This window comes from Vipera berus (assembly GCF_964194415.1).
Source record: "Vipera berus genome assembly, chromosome: 2".
Taxonomy (NCBI): domain Eukaryota; kingdom Metazoa; phylum Chordata; class Lepidosauria; order Squamata; family Viperidae; genus Vipera; species Vipera berus.
Genome location: NC_138203.1, coordinates 200,346,094 through 200,365,705, shown reverse-complemented (window position 1 = coordinate 200,365,705; position 19,612 = coordinate 200,346,094). Strand labels below are relative to the sequence as shown.

Here is a 19,612-nt window from a genome sequence, read left to right as displayed (position 1 = left end):
GAAGCGGGCTGTAAACTGGGCCCCCCTATCGGAGACGACCCTGTCGGGAAGGCCGTGCAGCCGGAACACCTGTTGGATGAACATGCGACTAGTGGCGCGAGCTGACGGTAAGCCGCGACAGGGGATGAAGTGCGCCATCTTGGTCAACATGTCCACCACCACAAACACTGTCGTGAAGCCGGAGGATGGGGGTAGATCCGTCAGAAAGTCCATGGACACAGCCCCCCAGGGTCTCTTGGGCGTTGGCAAAGGCTGCAGTAAACCAGGCGGGGCCCCTGTCGCTGACTTGGCCTGCCTGCATGGGACGCAGGAGGTGACATAAGACTGGACATCGTGTCGGACTCGGGGCCACCAGAAAGTACGGGAGACCAGGTTCAGAGTCTTGAACAGGCCAAAATGCCCCGCAGCCGGGTTATCATGACATTGGCTGAGGACGAGTCCCCTGAGTGGCCCTCCTGGAACATAGAGCCGGTCACGATAATACAGGAGTCCATCCGTGACCGACCAAGGCGAATCTGGCCCCACCTCTTCCTTCCGCTGAGCCACCCACGCCTCCTGCTGCTGCGCCTCCCGGATCCGAGCCCGTATATCCACCGGCTCCCGTACCGCAGCAAAAGACTCGACGGGGATCACTGTCCTGGGCGGAAGCTTGTCTTCCACTCGGGTGTACTCGGGCTTTCTGGACAGAGCATCCGCTCTCTGGTTGTGCCCGCTTGGTATATACCGCACCCGAAAGTCAAACCTCGCAAAGAAGAGGTACCACCGGATCTGGCGTTGGTTCAAATTCCGAGCGGTCTGCAGACTTTCCAGATTCTTGTGGTCCGTCCGGACCTCGATTTGATGCCGCGCCCCCTCCAGATGATGCCTCCAAGCCTCGAACGCCGCCTTGATGGCCAGCAGCTCCTTCTCCCAGATGGTATAGTTGCGCTCCGAGGGATTCAATTTCCGAGAGTGATACGCGCAAGGGAAAAGGGTACCGTTGGGCGTCGCTGCCTGGAGTAACACGGCCCCAATGGCAATGTCGGAGGCGTCCGCCTCCACGACAAACGGCCGTTGCGGGTCAGGATGCTTCAAGATGGGCTCCTTCATGAAGGCGTCCTTCAAAGCTTGGAACGCCTGTTGTTCGGGGGCGTTCCACTGGAACCGAGTCTTCTTCTGCAGGAGCCGGGTGAGGGGGGCTGTCAAGGCAGCAAAGCCAGGGATGAATGTCCGATAGTAGTTGGCAAATCCAAGAAGTCGCTGAACATCCTTCACGCGACGCGGGGGTTGCCAACTCTGCAACGACTCAACTTTACTTGGATCCATGGCGATGCCCTCGGGAGAAATGCGGTGGCCCAAGAAATCAATGGTCACCTGGTAGAACTGGCACTTCTCCAACTTGGCAAACAGCCGATGTTTCCGGAGGCGCTGCAGGACCTGACGGAGATGCTGATGATGCGCTTCACGCGACGGGGAGTAAATCAGGATGTCGTCCAGGTAAATCACAACAAACTGGTCCAACAGATCCCGAAAGATGTCGTTCATAAAATGCTGAAACACAGCGGGGGCGTTGGTCAGGCCAAACGGCATCACCGTGTACTCGAAATGTCCATAGCGAGTACCAAACGCTGTCTTCCACTCATCACCCGGCCGAACCCTGACGAGGTTGTAAGCTCCACGCAGGTCCAGTTTCGTGAAGATCTTAGCCTCCCGGAGTCGGTCCAAGAGCTCGGGGATGAGGGGCAGCGGGTAGCGGTTACGCACCGTGATAGCGTTGAGTTTCCGGTAGTCACAGCAGAGCCGTAACTCGCCCGACTTCTTTTTGACGAAGAGCACGGGCGCAGACACTGGCGAGGACGAGGGCCGGATGAATCCACGAGCCAAGTTCTTTGTCAGGAAGTCCCGCAATGCGGCCAACTCGGGCTCCGACATGGAGTACAAACGCCCCACTGGGAGAGGCGCATCAGGGACTAGGTCAATGGAGCAGTCGTAGGGCCTGTGCGGGGGCAATTGGTCCGCCTCTGACTCGCTGAACACGTCAGCAAAGTCGGACAGTACGGGAGGCAAGGAAACCCCTGAGGAACCCTCCACCTGGCCGGCACAGATATGGCGGGTGTGGTCCACGCACTGCAAACTTGGGAAGGTGACCAAGTTCTGAGACCAATAGATCTGTGGATCATGCGCCCGGAGCCACGCCAGTCCCAAGACCACGGGGAAGTGCAGATCCGAAGTGACGTAAAACTGAATGGCCTCCACATGGGTACTGATGGCCATACACACGGGTTGCGTGGCGGCCGTGATAGGCCCGGACAGGAGCACTCGACCATTGATGGTCTCCACAAGCATGGGCGGATCCACCGGACACTGGGGAACAGCCCATTTGGCCACAAAGGCCGAATCCATAAAGTTAGTGGTAGCCCCAGAGTCAATTAAGGCATGGACCGGAATCCCCTCTGGCTTGCCAGGAAGGATCAGTCGTGCCTCCAAAATCAAATGCCGTGGAGGTTCACAGGCACCGTCGGAACGGCGTCGCTCGGCGTGATCGTTGTGGGTCGCCCGATCTTTCACACCGTCTAGATCGGGCTCGGACCGTTTCCCGATAGCAAAGCAGGGGACTTTCTCGGAGCTGGCTTGGTCACTGACGCCCGCTGACGCTTCTTTGGGCAAGAAGCAGCCAAATGTCCAGGGTCCCCACAGTAAAAACACAACCCCTCCGATCGTCGTCTGTCCATTTCCGTCACCGATAGACGGGACCTGGCGGCACCCAGCTCCATTGGCTCCTCCCTCTGGACTGGGGGCTCACGCACAACAGGGGCGGCAGGGGTCTGTGGGGTGGCACGGCGACTCTTACGCTGCTGCAGCCGGGCATCGATCCGCAGACAAAGATGGATCAGCCCATTCAGATCTGAGGGAATGTCCACGCGGGCCAGCTCATCCAACATCTCCTCTGACAAGCCATCCTGAAAGGCATCCACGAGCGCAGCCTCATTCCAGGCGGAATCCTGGCTAAGCAGCCGGAAATCGCTGATATAGGCCTGTAGGGGGCGCTGACCCTGCCTCAAAGCTTTCAGACGTCGGGTGGCGGTCTGCGCCTTAATCGGGTCCTCGTACATGAGGCGCATATGGTCACAAAACCCCCCAAAGTTATCCAACAAAGGGCTAGGCTGTGCCAACAGAGGCATGCCCCAACGAGCTGCATCTCCCGACAGAAGGCTCAACACGAATCCCACCTTATCACGGTCAGTGGGGAAATCAGCTGCTCTCACGCTGATATAAAGCTGGCATTGTCCCAGGAAGGCAGGAAACAGTTCTGGTTTACCAGCAAACTTATCCGGCATAGCTAACTGACATTTCCTCCTGGGTGGGGGGGCAGCATGTACCTGAGCCTGCAGTTGTGCCACCTGAGTGGCCAGCAAGGTGAGTTGCTGGTTGAGCTGGGCATTCTCGGCAAGAAGCTGCTCCATCGTAGTATTAAGGGGTGAGTGGCTGAAAGCAAACTGTTCTGGACCAGCCCTCTTCTCCCAACCCCTAATTAAGAGACGAGTCTGGAAAGCGTCCAAGGCTAAAAGGCTTCTGCCAAGGTTTAATGACGCAGATAACAAAACACAAGAGCTTGTCTTCTCAAACGAAAAAGTTGCTTTCAGCAACTAGCCCCTCCCCAAACACTTCTTTTATAGAGAGCTCAGGGCGTGGTCTCCCTGTGCCTCCTCCCGAGGAGTCCCATAGTCTTTCTTTGTTTGTCCCTGCTCGTCTGCCTCCTACGTCGGGCATCCTTGAACAGGGCGAGCTGTGGGTCATCATCCTCCGCACTCTCGGGCTCACACAGCTGAGAAGAGGTCCCCGGCTGAGGACTCTGCAAAACCTCCAAATCATCATCAGCCGGTTCGTTTCCCTCCTCCCCCACATCTGAGTCCTCCGATACATCGGACCCGGCTGTCGGACCCACCGGCTGGCCCTGAGTCACAACAGTGGGAGCGCACAGGACGGAGGGGTGTTGACGTTGGCAGAAGGTGCTCCCATAGGTAATCCGGACCCATGCTATGTAGGGCTTTGTATGTCATTGTTAGCACCTTGAATTTCACTCGGAAGGCAACCGGCAGCCAGTGCAGCTCACGGAGGAGAGGTGTGATATGGGAGTATCGGGAGGCCCCCAAAAGTGTTCGTGCAGCTGCACTCTGCACCAGTTGAAGCTTCCGAGTGGCTCTCAAGGGCAGCCCCATGTAGAGAGTGTTACAGTAGTCAAGGCGGGAGGTCACAAGTGCATGGGTGACTGTACGTAAGGCATCCAGGTCCAGATAAGGTCGTAGTTGGCACACCAGTCGAACCCGAGTGAAGGCCCCCTTGGCCACAGCTCCTATGTGGTCTTCCAAGGATAGCTGTGAGTCTAGGAGGACACCCAGGTTGCGGGCCCTATTAACAGGGGGTAATAACTCATCCCCGATGTTAAGGGATGGAACGTTCTGAGTATCCTGGCATGCCGGTATGTACAGCCATTCAGTCTTGTCCGGGTTGAGTTGAAGCCTGTTCCTCCCCATCCATTCCCGGACCGCTTCCAGGCAACGGGACATCACGTCGAGGGCATCACTGATGCTATTTGGAGTTGAGATGAAAAGCTGGGTGTCATCAGCATACTGATGGTACCCTACTCCAAAACCACGAATGATCTCACCTAGTGGTTTCATGTAGATGTTGAACAGGAGAGGCGAGAGAACCGACCCCTGAGGGACTCCACAAACGAGAGGCCTCGGAGTCGACCTCTGTCCTCCTGCCAACACCGACTGCGAGCGTCCCAGGAGAAAGGAGGAGAACCACCGCAGAACCGTGCCTCCCACTCCCAATCCCCTGAGGCGCCGCAGCAAGATACCATGGTCGATGGTATCGAATGCCGCCGAAAGGTCTAATAAGACTAGGACAGAGGAATGGCCCCTGTCCCGGGCCCTCCAGAGATCATTCATCAGAGCGACCAATGCTGTCTCCGTGCTGTAGCCCGGCCTGAAGCCCGATTGGCACGGGTCTAGATAATCCGCTTCCTCCAGGACCTGAGGAAGCTGATGCGCCACCACACTCTCAACAACCTTCGCAAGGAAGCGAAGGTTGGAGACTGGACGAAAGTTATTCAATGAAGCTGGGTCTAAGGTGGGCTTCTTGAGGAGAGGTCTCACCACCGCTTCCTTCAAGGAGGCGGGGAAGTGACCCTCACTCAGAGAAGCAGAGATGACTGCCAGAAACCAGCCTCGTGTCCCTTCTCGGGCTGCATAAGCCAGTCAGGAAGGGCATGGGTCCAATAAGCATGTGGAGGAGCTCAACCTCCTCATAATCCTGTCCACTTCCTTTGGAGTCACAGGATCAAATTCCTCCCAGATGATGTCGACAAGACTGTCCATGTCCTGTTCCTCAGACTCTGCCCAGTTGGAGTCCAGGCCGGTTCGAATCCGAGCGATTTTATCCAACAGATATTGGCCGAATTCCTCAGCTTGGCCCAAAGATGAACTAGAAGCACTGAATAAAACATTATCCTGATAAAATGGGATTTTGCCAAACAGCAAAATACCATGTGAGAGAACAAAAACGTCTGTAGGACAGCATCCAGTGGTGGGATTCAGCTGATTCGCACCACTTCAGCAGAACTGGTAGCTAGTTTTTGTTGCCCAGGCCCAGAATGGACTTCTGGAAGTGGCATCCACACAGAGAACCAGTTGTTCACATATCTGAATCCCATCACTGACAGCATCTTACTATTTAGTTGCAGACATAAAGAACCCTATTTATTCTTTAGATCAGTGATTTGGAACATGTGGCCCTCCAAATGTTGCTGAAATATAGTATCTAGTATCTTAGACCAGGGTTGTCAAACTGCCAGCTCACGGGCCAGACACAACATGAGGAAGCCATGCCCACCCCATTGCCAGCAATGGCAAAACTGTCCCGATACGTTGTGTGATGTCACATGACATCATGAGTTTGACATGTCTGTCTTAGACTATTGGCTAAATGTGCTGGGACTGCTGGGAATTGTAGTTCAATAGCAACTGGAAGGCCACAGATTCCTCAGAATTTTGAGAAAGTAATATATAGAAAAATATGCTTTGTTTCATGTAATGTGTGCACTTTAAACAGAGTCACTGTACATTTTTTTTCAAAGAGGGAAATTTTAAGACAAAAGATATTATACTATTATTCTCAAAAAGGTATAGGTAATTTTTTTCATTTCAATTTTTTGCCAGAATTCTGTTTTGGACTCTTATACTTTAGTCATCAAAATGCTAAAAGAACTCTATGATTTATAATTTTTTTTAAAAAAAACCAAACTCATGTAATCCTATATGTGGCATTCAGATGTGATAATGAGCATCCTGCTTAGTACAGGAATCCAAATGAAAGCATCTATGGAATGTATTCCATAAGGGAAGTTCTCTGTTTCTTAGCTTCCACTATCAAAGTGCTCCTATTGTGAAGAAGGGGTAGGTGGTTAAAATATATTTAATTTAATTTAATTTAATTTATTAATATTTCTATACCGCCCTTCTCCCGAAGGACTCAGGGCGGTGTACAGGGCAAGAATAAAACAAGAGTTACAAAAATTAAAAGATAATTAAATACATGCCCATAAAAACAGTTGATACATTAATAAAAACCCCAATAAAATGATAATAAAAAAACCCCACTAATCCCTCCTCAGGCCAGGCCGGCTTGTTCGAACAGGTATGTTTTCAGATCGCGGCGAAAGGAGCGGAGATCGGGCGCCGTCCGGAGCTCAACCGGTAACTGGTTCCATAGCTCCGGGGCGCCCACAGAGAAAGATCTCCCCCTGGGGGCCACCAATCTACATTCTCTGACCGGTGGCACCCTGAGGAGTCCCTCTCTGTGGGATTGTATTATTGTACAATCATTTGTTTACCTATTTTAAACCTCTAACTTTTCCTGAATTTATTAAAACCCCAAAGAAAAAACTGTATGCTTCTTCTATACCAGAAATATAGGCAATCAGAGTAGTTCAGTGATGAAGTAGTGTATAACAGAATGCTACCTACCTATCAACATATCCATCCATCTCTCCATCCATTCATCCATACATCCTTCCATTCATCCCACCTTTCTCTTCTACAAGTTATTGCATCATAACGCATTCATACATTCATACATAATGCTCTTGGCTGCACAATAAAAACCTTCACAATAGTGGCTGATACTACCATTACCTCTCAGCTAGTCTATCCTATACTGGGCACTACTTTTGAAGACAACTTAGAAGCCATAGCTGGTTCAAATGTGTGCAGCCTATGTTCTGGTCACTGCATTGCTTATCAATTTGTTTCAGTGTCCAATTCAAATTTCTAATTATAAAGCCTATAAATCTCACATGGCTTAGATCCCAGATACCTGCAGTATTGTCTCTCCCACAAAGTCTTAACTTGCCCTGTGACAAGGGGAGGGGATGCTGGGAGGGGATGCTGTGTCCCCATTATGCATGAAATGAAATGAACAATGGCCCAGTGATGGTCCTTCTTGAGGGCTGCCATCTTGAGGGACATGGTGCCCACTAACTTACTGACCTATAAAAGGCACTTAAGACTGTTGTGTTTCACAAGGCATATGGGCAATAAACAATAATGGTGGTGAGGCTTTTTAAAGATAATTTTTAAAATGTTTATTATACTTTGTATTGATTGTATATGTATATGTATTTTTTCTTTTGTTATACTGAAAACCAACCAGAGTTCTTTGAATATACTGCTACTTCGCTACCAAGTATCAAATGAGAAAGCAGACTGAAAATGTTAAGAATGTGTTAAGAATCTATCTTACTGTTGACAGCTTCTGAATATGTTTTTGCTGTCCAAAACTGAGTTACTTTACATGCACAAGATGGTCATTTCAAGCTTTGCTCCCAATGTTTGCCTCTTTTATTTGTATTTTTAAAATCATTTTGTGTACTCAACCTTATAAAAAGCAAGAGACAGATCAAATATAATAAATGCTGTCCAAAAGACCCTTTAACAGAATTTATTGAAGTAAAAATATAAAAATATATTTCGATCTTGAAAGCTCAGAAGGCTCTGAAGTTGGAGTCCCAAACACAATCAGACACTCACTAGTAGGGCAAAATCAGGGAAGAAGCATTGGTCATTCTTTATCTCTTTCTCAGCTATATTTTAAAGGACTTTTATGTCCATTGAAAAGGAACAAATGAGAGGAGAGAAATTTATGCCAGTTCTGGGTTTGTTATGTATTATACATAACTCTTCCCTCACTTAACTACTATGGACTTTTCTTGCTTTCTCATGAAAATGTTCTTGAAAATAAGTTCTTGGAAAAGCCATACAATTCTTTGTTTTATTGGCTTAAAGACAGGGAATTGTGACAGGAATAAAGTGTAGATTTTTTTCTATGCCATCATTATAATTCAAGATGGGCTTGTAACAGATGAGAAGCGTACTGACTATGAAGCTACACTTTCCAAAGCTTTATTGTGCAGTAGCTCCACTAGCATAAAAAGCAATCACTTTGGTAGTGTGTGTCACCCGTAGGGTAAACACTGTTATACCCATTTAGGTGTAGAATTGAATTATTATCGGCATTGTCTTTTGATAATAAAATTGTGTTATGAATATGTAAATTACAACTGTCTTCTATTATTGTGGAATATTGTGAGGAAACTATAATGAGGAATGTCTGCAGTTTAGCTGTTTGTAGTTAATTTCAGGCTTAGAGTCTTTCCCAATAATTTAAAATTTGCAGATTTTGGCACTTCCTTTAAGAACAATTTAACAAATTTATATTTTAATACTTTAATTTTTTTTATAATAAGCCAACTTTTCTGTATAAAATATGGTTAAAGACACATCCCCCCTCAGGCTATTGAAGTTTGTGTGTAAATATGTAATACTCAGGCAGTATCAGTAAATTATCTAAAAACAAATTATTGACTGATTGAGATATTATTTGATTGATTATATATCAGTCAAATTTGTATAGTCACCCATATCACTGAAGGTGACTCTGAGTGGGTACAACAAATGGGTAAAATTACATATAAAATTCCATATAAAAACCACAGAAATAAAAAAATGCAAAAATCACATTAACAGTCATTGTCATCAGCCATTCAGTTGGGTCCAACCCTCGGCCACTCAGTGGACCAGCATTCTCCATGCTCCTCTGCCTCATACTTCCTCCTTCAGATCCACCATGATCATCCTGAGGTCATCCTTCACAGTGTCCAGACCCAGCAAGTACTAAGGCACCCCTTCTTTTTTTCCTGATCATTCCCAGCATGATTGACCTTTTGAGTGAGTTAGCTTTAATAACTTGACCTAAGCATGATAGCCTCTGTTTGGCACTCTTGGGTTTAAGTGATACTTTGCAGTAAATATTATAAAAACAAAGATATAAACCCTATATAAACCCTATGAAGAGAAAATAAAAATAGGCAGCTTAGCAATGGAGGATGCCTACTGTTCTTTTGGACCCTCAGGCTTGATAATATAATCAGGTGTTTAGGGCCTTCCTTCAGGAATGTCAAGTATTTTAATCTTATTAACAACATAAAAGAAAGTTCAGAATCTTGTAAAAAGCTTCTAACAGTTTTATGCCATAGACCAGGGGTAGGCAACCTCGGCTCTTTTATGACTCATGGACTTCAACTCCAAGAATTCTTGAGTCACTGACTCAGGAATTCTGGGAGTTGAAGTCCATGAGTCATAAAAGAGCCGAGGTTGCCTACCCCTGCCATATACGAAAGTTATAGTATACCCCACTGCTGTGCAATTCCAGGAAAAGGTATAAATGCTTTAAGGGCTTCATGGCTATATATTGCCCAGAAGCAATATATTTTGGGGAATTGAATCCAGCATATTGCATAGATTAATTAATTAATTAATTAATTATGGCTTTCATTTTCAACCAACTTGTATCCAAATGACTTTGGCTATACTAAATTTGTGTAAACATTATTTTCAGTTTTTTGGCTCAGGTTGGTACTGATCTCTGGGATCTGATATGGATGGAATTTCTTTTTGTATCCAATCAAGCAATCTGTCTAGCCAATAAAATACAAAGTTGATTTGTTTTTAATGCTATTGCTACCTTTGTGGTACAGGGACATTATCAAGTTATTAAGTCATTTTTGAAGAAATTTCCATGTGTGACAAAAATAAAATGAAGTTATAGCAAATTTCATATATGTCATTAATTTATTCCCAATTTAGGTTTCTTTAGCTGTGAATTTAGAAAAAAAGTCTTCTATTTGATTAGTATTATTTAAAGCAACTGATCCATGAAAATTACTTCAAGAGATTAATTAACAGTTTCATTTTGCCCCTCATATTTTCCCACAAACTAGGATCCTTTGAGCAATGAAAACTATTTGAGAGTTTCTCACTGTACATTCTGTGACAAATTAAAGCTTTTGTATGTTGCTCAAAATATTTTTCAGGATCTTCTTTTCATTCACTTCATTCTATTTTTCTTCTTTTACACTGACTTTTCTGCAAATGATATTATGCCTGTGAATGAATCTGATTTAACTGAGAGAATAAATCCAACTGTTCTCTTAAATAAATTGGGAACTTACCTTTTATGAGTAAAGCACAAAGTGTACAGTATTAGGATTCAAAACTCCTTTAACTAATTCTGATTATTGTGCTGCTCATTTGCCCTTTTTCCTATTAACAAACAGAAATATTAGGTATGATAAGATGGCACACCTTATTTATCTCAAATACAAAGTGAATACAAATTTCACTGCTTTTAAACTGCAAAGTTCTAGCTACACTATGAAAACACTATTCTCATCTTTGATAAAAAGGTAAAAGGTAAAGGTTCCCCTGCACATGCGTGCTAGTCGTTTCCAACTCTAGGGGCTGGTGCTCATCTCCGTTTCAAAGCCGAAGAGCCAGCGCTTGTCCGAGGACGTCTCCGTGGTCATGTGGCCGGCATGACTAGACGCCAAAGGTGCACGGAACGCTGTTACCTTCCCACCGTACTGGTCCCTATTTTTCTACTTGCATTTTTACGTGCTTTTGAACTGCTAGGTTGGCAGAAGCTGGGATGAGTAACAGGTAGCACTCGGGATTCGACCTGCCAAACTGCCGACCTTCTGATCAACAAGCTCAGCGTCCTAACCCACTGAGCCACCGCATCCCTATTCATCTTGGACAGCAACCTGTTATTCAGAATATTGTTTTTTTTTCTGTTCCAGTGTTACTTCAGATTGCACTCCAGCTCCTCTCTCGCACTCAAATTTCATGTATAAGTATCTATGCACTTAATTACTATTTATTGTAATTCATTACAGGGAAAATCTTTTATTAGGTAGGTTACATCAAGTATGATTTACAATTTAGTCTTGAGCTTGTTTTTGCATACAATGGAGTTGAGGTCAGGAATGGATTCTCTCTCTATATCCAGAGACAGTAAAATTCCTCTGGCCTCATCCATCCCCCACTCATGTTTTTGTCCTTGCCATTGCAGTAAGAATACCTTTCCCATCTGCAATTAAAATCCATAACTAGGAAACACAGCTTGGGTGCGATGTACTGAAAAAAAATTAAAACTACAGTCAGGGGAATGTGATTTGTCATTACAATACAATAGCTCAGGGTTGAACTGTGGAGTTTGGTTGTTGGTGCTGTCACATTGAAGATGTTATTTAGTTGGTGTTCTGTACCAGCCTGCTACCAGCCGTGCAGATAAGGCAGGGACAACCCCTTTTACAAGAAGGCAAGAGGCTGGAAATAAACCTACCAAATTTATGGATACAAAAGCAAACAAGACACGAACCATGAAACAGGAGCTATTCAAGCGGTTGCCTTCAGCAAACCAGCCCTCCCACGCATTCCCCTTTTATACAGTTCAGGGCGTGGCTTCTCTCTGCCTCCTTCCAAGGTGCCCAATTGCCTTCCTCTGTTTACTCCTGATTGACTGCCTCCTGCGTCGGGCGTCCTTGAACAGGGCCAGCTGTGGGTCATCTTCATTCATGCTGTCAGGCTCACACAGCTGGGTCTGCATCGTGACCAGGTGCAAGGGGCCTGGCTGAGGGCTCTCATCAGTAAGCTCTCCAACCCCCTCAGCAAGCTCTTCAACACCCCGCTCCTCCTCTGAGTCATCCGACCCAACTGCCAAACCCACAGGCTGACCCTGAATCACAACAGTTGGGTATTCAAACATCTGCAAACAAACAACCAAGCTCTGAGAGTACCACGGATAAGAACTATGGATGAATTTGTTCTAAGATCCCTTTGTTTGGCTTCTTGAATATCTATGGAATTCTCAGAACTCTTACCCAACATCTAAGTTTAAAAATATATTGATACATATATTGATACATTTTCTATCCTGCTACCATTGAGTGCACAAGGAAAATTATTGCCTGCAGAATTTTTAACTTGGTAAGTGTAGGCATGTCATGATATCTGAATAGCTTTTCCAAGAGTCTTCACTGGTGCCCTAAAAAGTGCTGGCCTGCAATGTATTTCTTGACTGTTAGTTCCTTTACTGTTGACAACTGTGCCTTAAAAGCAAAAGCTACCCACCAATATCTTCACTGTTCTTTGTTAATTCTAAAAGTGGCTGCTGTACCTGTTGTCATTACTTTGGTTTTTATTTTATTTAAGTATATGCTCCATCAATTCCTTAGTTTTATGACTTGATCATGACTAGAATACATATCTAGCTTTTTTCTAGTACCAGAGGTCATGTAATTCATGTAAAAGAGCTGTGGTGTCACAGTGGTTAGAATGCAGTATTGCAGGCTAATTCTGCTGACGGCTGGCAGCCAGTAGGTCGGCAGTTCGATTCTAATTGGTTCAAGATTGACTCAGCCTTCTATCCTTCTGAGGTCGGTAAAATGAAGACCCAGAATGTTGGGGGGGGGGCATATGCTGAGTCTGTAAAACACTTAGAGAGTGTTGTTAAGAACTGTGAAGTGGTATATAAGTCTAAGTGCTATTGCTAATTAGTTAGGAATATTTTCTAAAGAAATATTTTCTTCAATCTTGAATTCAATATAATGCTTCCATATTTGCTTGATTTTATTTGAATCAGTTAGTAGACCATGTCAAAGTTAGAACCTCATTCTGAGTTCTGAGAACTTTGGGGAAATTTTCTTTATACGTTTCTGTGTTCAGTGACTTTACAGATGTCATTGTGATACTGTTCTCAGTTCTTGTCTCTTCCTTTTTTTATATACAAGTTTTATTTATTTTTTAATATTTACATATACATGTATTTGTGAAGCAATACGGTGGTTGGGTAGTCAAAATAACAAATAACAAGTTGTAAATAGTTCAGGTTGCATCAACAGGGATTCCCTCTCTGACTCCCTTAGTTATCACATAGTCAAAATAGTCAAGTGAATACATTTCTAGTTGTAACCTAGTCAATTAACAAAATTTTCAATATATTTTCACTAATACTACATATCAATATCCTGTTATTAAATTTTATCTAATTGCAATAAAATATTCTAGAATAGCCTATATGAAAGAAAGTTTAATTTTTGGGTAACCCACAATTCCCTATTTCAATAAAGAATAGTTCTTTTGTCTACAAAACTTACATTATTCATTACAAAACATTCTTATGTTCTGCCATTAAAGTCTAATTTTCATCTTAACAAATCACCAATTATTAGAAAGATATTTTTTGTCTTAACCGTTCAACAATTATTAAAATACTATCTTTTGTATATAAAATTCTAGATTCTATAATAATAGTTCAAAAGTAACAACTAATATAGTCTATAAGTCGTCTTAACCATACATCAATTGTTAAAATACTATCTTTTGATATATCATTCCAAATTCTATAATATAGTTCAGAATTATATTGTAAAAGCTTACTTTTGTATTCCCTTACAGATCTAAAACCTAAATTTTAAATCAGTTATATTTTTTAGAGATTCCCCTTAATCCATTGAAAGGTATTTTTATACTCTGTCTTTAGGAATCCCAAAAAAGAAACAAGTTCAGTTTTTTAAATCTAACTCTTGCCTTCCTTTTGTGCCAATCAGGCTTCCCTCTTGGCATCTTTAAATTCTCAAATGTATCTTCCTTTCTTCCTATAGCCCTTATTTGAATCCAGGGAACGTATCCAAATGTCAATTTTGCAAGGACAATGTCCCCTTTGTAGCCATTGTAGTTTTGCTTTGATAGTTCAGTTTTTGATGATTGATGTAATATAGTTGTCATTAGATCAGTCACATCTTTTTCTTCTTCCAATTCTGTCTGGATTAGGTAGAAAGTAGTAGCTGGTGTTATGGTTGTCATTTGATTAGTTGAATTCTCAATATAGTATATTTGAAGGCCTTTAGTGTCTTCACTCTTAATATTGCTTTCTTCAGGTGCTATTGCTTTTTGAATTGTAGGTTTTTGTACTTGACATTGAAATTTGGACTTTAAGATTCTCTTGTAGGCTGCATTTGTTGTTCTTTAAAATCTCCTATTTTAGTGTTAGTTTCCACTTCTTCTATTTGCTCTTGGATTATCATTTCATCAATTAAGGTCAGAATTTGGTTTGGTGGCTTTAAGTTGTCAGATTTTTCTTGCAGTTTGGCTTTAATTTGCTCTGTCATTGCCAAAATTGTGTCCAGTATCAGTTTATAATCAAGTGGTGGGATATATTCATCCATTTTGTTGTTGTTTGCAGTTAAATCTTCCATGGAGGCTATTTTAATAATAGTCAGATTATCCACCTCCAAAAGAGTTGTTTTCAGTGCCAGGTGTTCCCACACTTATCTTTAAAGGTAATGTCAAGGACAGCTCTGTTATTCAGTCAGCTCTCACAACAGGAGAAAAATTTACTTGCTGTACCAGGTTTTGCCACAAGATGTCATCAATAGCATATAGAATGCAATGTAAAAATTTTCTTTTCCCCCCCAAATTAATATAAAGCTTTTGTAGCATTAGTCCAATTTTTTTTCCTTAGTTCACAGCTTAGAGAGGAAATAGGATAGTAGATCCCCACCAAAAAATAGGAGCTTTTTAGTAAATACAGATAAAATTACTTAATTTCTTTGCTGAATTACTTGATTTGCTTTAAGGCTTTAAGATTTGTTCCCAGAGTAAATATTTGCTATTTTTTCAAAAAGTGGGGAAAGAAATGTTCGGGAAAGTCCCACAGGAAAATAGTTAAGGGAATAAGAAAGGTAAAGTCTCACCCAGGTCCTCCAGATTGCTTCTTATTGCTAAGTAGTGCTTTTGGCTTTCGGCAGGGAGCGGCCTAATGATCGGCCATCTTTATGGCCGGTCTCTTCTTCTTCAGGCCAAAGAAGCTGTCCCGGATTCAAGCGGAGGGCTACCATCCTTCCGTGATCACAGGGAAGGCCTCCTTGTGGTAGTCACCCCTCTAGGGTGATTTTTGACCCTTTTCAGGGTCCTCCCAAAAAGAAAGAATGGACGGCAGGAAGTGGACTGTTCCTGCGCATCCAGAAGTGTCGTGCACACAAACCGGAAGCCAGTTCTTGCCTCTTCTGACAGCTCTCTAGAATTCTTTTAAATTACTTCCCAAGTCTTCATCTTTCTTGACACTTATGTCTCTTTTCTTCTTGGCAATTTTTGCCACCTGTTCTGACATCCTACTTGGTTTCTTCTATTTCTTGAATGTGGTGGGTTACTGACCATGTCTTTACTGTTATAACTATGTTTTTCCCACCCCCTGGTACCAATAATATAGTTAATTTGATTTCTATGTGATGTTTTTGTGAAGCATTGTTTTGAAGATTATCTTACAAATAAAGAAATAATTGGATTAACAGAACGTCCCAAAAAAAGAAGACTATTTAAGGAGCAGTGATTCCTTTTTTTTGGTTTTCTGTTAGCGGACAACCATTTGACTGGCATTGTATAAGGTCTCCTGCCTTGAGGTTGGACTAGAAGACCTTGAAGGTCCCTTCCAGCCCTATAATTCTATATTCTACCAGGAATTCCACAATGATTATCATTGCTAAAAAGACGGTGACAAGAAAAAGCTACTGGCTCTCTACTGCACCCAGCTACAGTACTTTAGATAGTCCATGCTGCTCTTCACCCTTGCTGAGTTAAAAATTGTCTGAAGACAACTTTCTGGAGCTCAAGATTAATTGAAAGAGAAAGTGAAAAAATGGCTTATTGTCATGATGCTAAAAGGTAGATTACATTTGTTTGATAATAAATGGATGTCTTTCTCAGCTTTATATTAAGCAGGCTAGGATGGGGGTTTTGATGGCGGGACCATGAGGCTTCATTCTGAAAGTAATACTCAATTCAGAGATCATGAACATGAATGATAATATTCTACATCCTCTTCTTGCTTGAGGCTTCAGTATGGCAAGAAAAATTGATCACACAAAGTTCTATGACAATGCCAACAAAACATCTACATAAATAACCACCAGATATGAGGAACAGGATTTTCAGGCTGACTGGTTGTAATTGCATTTTGAACAAAATAAACAAATGGTTTGCATTGAAAAGGCAGGAATTTGTTATTCTGTGCCGATAATATGGCTGTCAGTAGTGCAAGATAAGAAAAGGATGGAAATAATGTAGCAATAATTAAAGAGTAGGAGTAGCAGTAATGTTTTTTTCAGTCAGTGACCAGCAGCATTTACAAAATATACAACACAAAAGTCAGATCAAATGGATGAGATAAGATATCAACATAACAAGTAATAAATAATAAAAACTGGCTCTATAATAACTCCTATAATCCTATTCCTCCCATGGAATCAGAAATTACACCCTTACTGTATTGATAGCAGATGACTACCAAGATGACTTCGCTTTATTTAGAAAGAAGGAATTTGCAAGGAACATTGCCAAAGATTTTCCACCATATTTTTTTTTCTTTCCTACTTTGTTGTGTATATGTACATCTTTCTGGCACACACGCTGTCTGTTACTTCAAGAGTATGCAATTTTGATTAATGAAACATCTGCAGATATTACCAAGTTTGGTTTGCATGAATCATTGCTATGTGTGCTTAATAGCCTTGGTGGAGCAGTGGGGCTAATGCCTCCTTAGGTAACACCAGCTGCCTGCAATTAGTGCAGGTTCGCATCCCACCAGGCTCAAGGTTGACTCAGCCTTCCATCCTTCTGAGGTAGGTAAAATGAGGACCCAGATTGTTGGGGGCAATTAAGCTGACTTTGTAATAATGCCACTTGGAGGGGGTGTGAAAGCCCTAATAAGCAGGCATATACATAGAATGAAGACTACTGCTAAGCTTGTAAGCCGCCCTGAGTCTTCGGAGAAGGGCGGGATATAAATGGAATTAAAATAAAAAATAAATAAATAAAATAGGCAGAATTTTTAGAACATTTTCTTTCTCACATTAGATTAGAGCAGGGGTGTCAAACTGCCAGCCTGTGGACTGGATGCATCATAGTGAAACCATGCCCACCCCATTGTTGGCAATGGCAAAAAAGTCGCAACGCGTCATGACACATCACGTGACATTGCAAGTTTGACACCCCTGGATTAGAGTATTAAGAATCAGCCAATATTGATTTAATTTCAACTCAGACTCCACCCAATTCCTATTGACTTTGGGCAATTCACTCCATAAAAACAAAGCAACTGTATACAAAAGAAAGTATATAATGGTTACAAGATGGAAAATTGAGTCAACAATGTAAACATGTCAAACCCTCACAAGGTGTTCCAGTTAGCCTAACATAAGGCCTGGGAGAACAGTCAATCTTTAAAGCCCTTCCCAACACCATCAGAGTTGAAGTGACTCAGATCTAAGGGAGAACTTCATCTCCCTGAGGGGTTGCAACAGAGAAGGTATGGTTCCAGGATCCTGATGGATGACCCTGCACAATCAAATGATCCCAGAGTACACCGAACCTGATGGTCTCAATCAACAGGGCTGACACTAGAAAAGACAGTAACCATGCCCTATACCATGTAGAGCTTAGGTTATAACCAGCATCTTAAGTTGTACCTAGAGGCAATTGGATACCAGAACCCAACATGGTGAATAATGTTACCCAGTAGTTTCATGAAGACCTTAAATAGGAGGGAAGAGTAGAGCCCTGTTTCACCTCAGGAGAGACAAGTAGTGATCTTTCTCTTGCCCAACCAACTTTAACTGAAATCATCCAAGGAGGAAGGAGGTGAACCATTCTAAAACAATGTCAAAGCTGGCACAGGAGAATACCATGATTGATGGTATGGTAAGCCACTGAGGGATCAAGTGACAAAAGGATGTATTAAGCATCTCCCTCCTGGTTGTGGCACTGATCATTTACAAGAATAATCAATTTCCCACAATTTAAATGCTACACTTCTAAAAGTACAGCCTGAAATTGTATTTGTCTTGGGGGAGGGCGGGCAGCCATTTCACACTTATTTTGTATTTCTATCTTATTTTCAGTTTGAAGTAACAACATCAACAAGGTGGCTCAAAAAAAAGTCAACAAGGTAGTAGCAACAGAACTATTGTGCGTTTGAAGATTATACAACCATGAGCAGCATTTTTACCTTCTCTTTACTTTCCTTTGAGGATGCTACTGGTTTGTAATCAAACAGTATTCCAAGATAATTTTCACAAGTACAGTTGCTAAACCAGGGTAGTTCCTACCCTATACCTATACATTTGATTTTCAAGGCCTAAGTGAAGAACTTGGTAATTGATTTAATGTATATTTCTTTTTGTCTCTATGAAATCTTATTTGCAGTCCATTGTTATTATTAATCAATAATAAGATTCACTCTAGACTCTCAGCCCCTTATACAGGATAAAATACACAGGATAAAAACATATTTACAATAGGTAAAGGTAAAGGTTCCCCCGCACATGCGTGCTAGTCATTTCCAACTCTAGGGGCCAGTGCTCATCTCCGTTTCAAAGCCGAAGAGCCAGCGCTTGTCCGAGGACGTCTCTATGGTCATGTGGCCGGCATGACTAGACAATACAATACATAAAACCAAATGCAAAATAGCATAAAAGAAAAAATAATAAAGTCTCTGTCATACACAATAAGACCATAATGCAAAACATATTCATACCATCACAAAACCTAAAGTAAAATTACCATAAAGAAAAAAAATATCAAAAGGACATCAAAAATATCCTCTAGAAAAATTTCATTTTTCAGGAATAATCATTCTAGCTTCTATGGGGATATTGGCCCAAAGTTTTATGCTATAGTACAAAAAGATGTTTTTTGAGTTCAGCAATTCTCCCTTCACAAAGTTGGGGCATTTCTCTTAAACTAACAGATTATACAGATTTTATTTCTGCCTTCTATGAATTAACTATATACTGTGAAGTATTTCAAATATTTTTTTTGAAGTGGAGGTAGAATCTCAGACACTGAATGGGCACCTATATCATACTTGTAGGGAACCTTTAAAAGCTGTATCTTTTCCTGGGCTGCAACAACATACAAACCAGATAAAAGGTGTGTTTGGTGTGCAAATAACCCATTAAAGTACATTAAGATAACTGAAAATACGAGCCTTTCCTATTAAGAAATTTTGTTTCTTTAACAACTGAATGTAATGTTGGACAGTTGTTATAAATCTGGGTTATTATTCATGCAATCATTTCTCAGATTTTCCAAACAAATTTGTGTTTGTTTATGGGTCACTTTCAAACTTCTACAAATTTAAATTAAGCTATCATGTGATGGCTGCTGTGGTTTTA

General features: G+C 42.6%; 1 protein-coding gene across 1 annotated transcript in view; it reads left to right on the top strand.

Annotated features, from left to right (window-relative positions):
* FSTL4 (follistatin like 4) overlaps positions 1-19,612 on the top strand; it is a gene marked incomplete at both ends in the record, with an annotated part of 488,976 nt that overhangs the window by 213,069 nt on the left and 256,295 nt on the right. The window lies entirely within an intron of this gene.